Here is a 2,700-nt window from a genome sequence, read left to right as displayed (position 1 = left end):
CCACTGTCAGAGGCCGTACGATTATTCAGTATTTTCACTAGTGCTGTTTCTGTGCTGTGATGAGCTCTGACTTCAACAAAACCATATATCTGCAGATGAACAGTTGTTTTACAACTACTCGTTCAACAATTGATAAAAGGAAGGTCAGAGATATATAAGACAGCTGGTCACGTGATATTAAGAGAAGTTAGGGAGTAAAGATATTTTGATCATATTTAAGATAAAGGGATTAGTTAATGGTGGGATGTCTTTGAGCAGTCTTGTAGGAATGGGGTCTAAAAGATATGTTGGAGGAAGTAATCAAATTACTCAAACAATCTAAGAGAAAGAGTCTAAATAAATATCAGTAGTATTGAAAGTTTTGGACATAATGTCTGTGAGATGGTCATCAATATTTCTTTCTTTAATGGTTAAAATGTTATCTGTGAAGAAATTGATGGAGTGGTTACTGTTTAAGGTTAAAGGAATGCTGGGCTGAACAGCGCTCTGAGTTTTCATCAGCCTGGTTACAGCTCTGACGAGAAACCTGGAGATGTACTCATTTGCTTCACTCAGTGATAAATAAGTCCTATCTTCACTGAGGGCCTTAAAAAGAAAGAAAAAACGAATTTCTAAATTAGTGAGATGCCATTTGCTCTCCAGAGCTATCTGCTTTAAGGCCCGTGTCTGTAAGTTGTACAAGGAAGTCAAGCACTTCTGATTTGAGGCTCTCTTTTTTTTCTTGTAGTCCATTTTTGCACATGTAAACTTTATTAAGAAAAGATCAGACATTAAACAGTATTCACTAATGTCCATTTCCTATGCCTTGTGTCAGAATGAGGCTCAGAGTGTGATTAAAGCCAACTGGGTCTAATAATAGATTAAATGCAGTGTTTAGGCTGTTGATTTCAGTACGTATACGAAAATTTAATCACCCACTATAATTATTTTATCTGAAATAAGCATTAAATGACGGTTAAAAGAGAATTCAAATAGAAACTTTTAAGACTGAGAAAATTGTCGGGCGGTGGAAGGAATACTTCGAGGACCTCCTTAATCCCACTGACACGTCTTCCGAGGAGGAAGCAGAGTCTGGGGATGAGGGGTATGACCCGCCAATTTCCGGGGGCGAGGTCACTGAGGCAGTTAAACAACTCCTTGGTGGCAGAGCCCCTGGTGTTGATGAGGTCCGCCCCGAGTTCCTGAAGGCGCTGGACGTTGTAGGGCTGTCTTGGTTGACACGTCTCTGCAATGTTGCGTGGAGATCAGGGGCAGTGCCTGTGGACTGGCAGACCGGGGTGGTGGTCCCCATCTTTAAGAAGGGGGACCGGAGGGTGTGTTCCAACTACAGGGGGATCACACTCCTCAGCCTCCCTGGGAAAGTCTATGCCAGGGTGCTGGAGAGGAGAGTTCGTCCGCTAGTCGAACCTCGGATACAGGAGGAACAATGCGGTTTTCGTCCTGGTCGCGGAACACTGGACCAGCTCTTTATCCTCTCGAGGATACTTGAGGGTGCATGGGAGTTTGCCCAACCAGTCTACATGTGTTTTGTGGACTTGGAGAAGGCATTCGACCGTGTCCCTCGGGGTGTCCTGTGGGAGGTGTTGCGGGAGTATGGGGTGTCTGGCCCATTGCTACGGGCCATTCGATCCCTATACAACCGTTGCAAGAGCTTGGTTCGCATTGCCGGCAATAAGTCGGACTCGTTCCCGGTGGGTGATGGGCTCCGCCAGGGCTGCCCTTTGTCTCCGGTTCTGTTCATAATTTTTATGGACAGGATTTCTAGGCGCAGCCAAGTGGCGGAGGGCTTTCGCTTTGGTGGCCTCAGAATCTCATCTCTGATTTTTGCGGATGATGTGGTTCTGTTGGCTTCATCGGGTGAGGGCCTCCAGCTCGCACTGGAACGGTTCGCAGCCGAGTGTGACGCAGCGGGAATGAGGATCAGCACCTCCAAATCTGAGGCCATGGTTCTCAGCCGGAAAAGGGTGGAGTGCCCACTCCGGGTCGGGGATGAGTTCCTGCCCCAAGTGGAGGAGTTCAAGTATCTCGGGGTCTTGTTCGCGAGTGATGGGAGAAGGGAGCCGGAGATCGACAGACGGATTGGGGCTGCAGCTGCAGTAATGCAGACGCTGCACCGGTCCGTCGTGGTGAAGAGGGAGCTGAGTGTAAAAGCGAAGCTCTCAATTTACCGGTCGATCTACGTCCCTACCCTCACCTATGGCCACGAGCTGTGGGTAGTGACCGAAAGAACGAGATCGCGGATACAAGCGGCGGAAATGAGCTTCCTCCGAAGGGTGGCTGGCCTCTCCCTTAGAGATAGGGTGAGAAGTTCGGCCATCCGGGAGGGGCTCAGAGTAGAGCAGCTGCTGCTCCACATCGAAAGGAGCCAGCTGAGGTGGTTCGGGCATCTGGCAAGGATGCCCCCTGGGCGCCTCCTGGGCGAGGTGTTCCAGGCATGTCCCACCGGGAGGAGGCCCCGGGGCAGACCCAGGACACGCTGGAGAGATTATATCTCTCGGCTGGCCTGGGAACGCCTTGGTATTCCCCCGGACAAGCTGGAGGAGGTGGCTGGGGAGAGGGAGGTCTGGACCTCTTTGCTTAGGCTGCTGCCCCCGCGACCCGACCTCGGATAAGCGGATGAAGATGGATGGATGTATTCGAGGCTTAGAGTCAAGCTTCCAAATGTAAACTCCTGCTTCCTGTCTGGGTCTTTGGTTATTT

The sequence above is a fragment of the Haplochromis burtoni genome, unplaced genomic scaffold (genome assembly GCF_018398535.1).
Source record: "Haplochromis burtoni strain Fernald_Lab_line unplaced genomic scaffold, NCSU_Asbu1 Contig_682, whole genome shotgun sequence".
Taxonomy (NCBI): Eukaryota; Metazoa; Chordata; class Actinopteri; order Cichliformes; family Cichlidae; genus Haplochromis; species Haplochromis burtoni.
The sequence above is the reverse complement of the archived record's forward strand: the minus strand, read 5'-3'. Positions refer to the sequence as shown.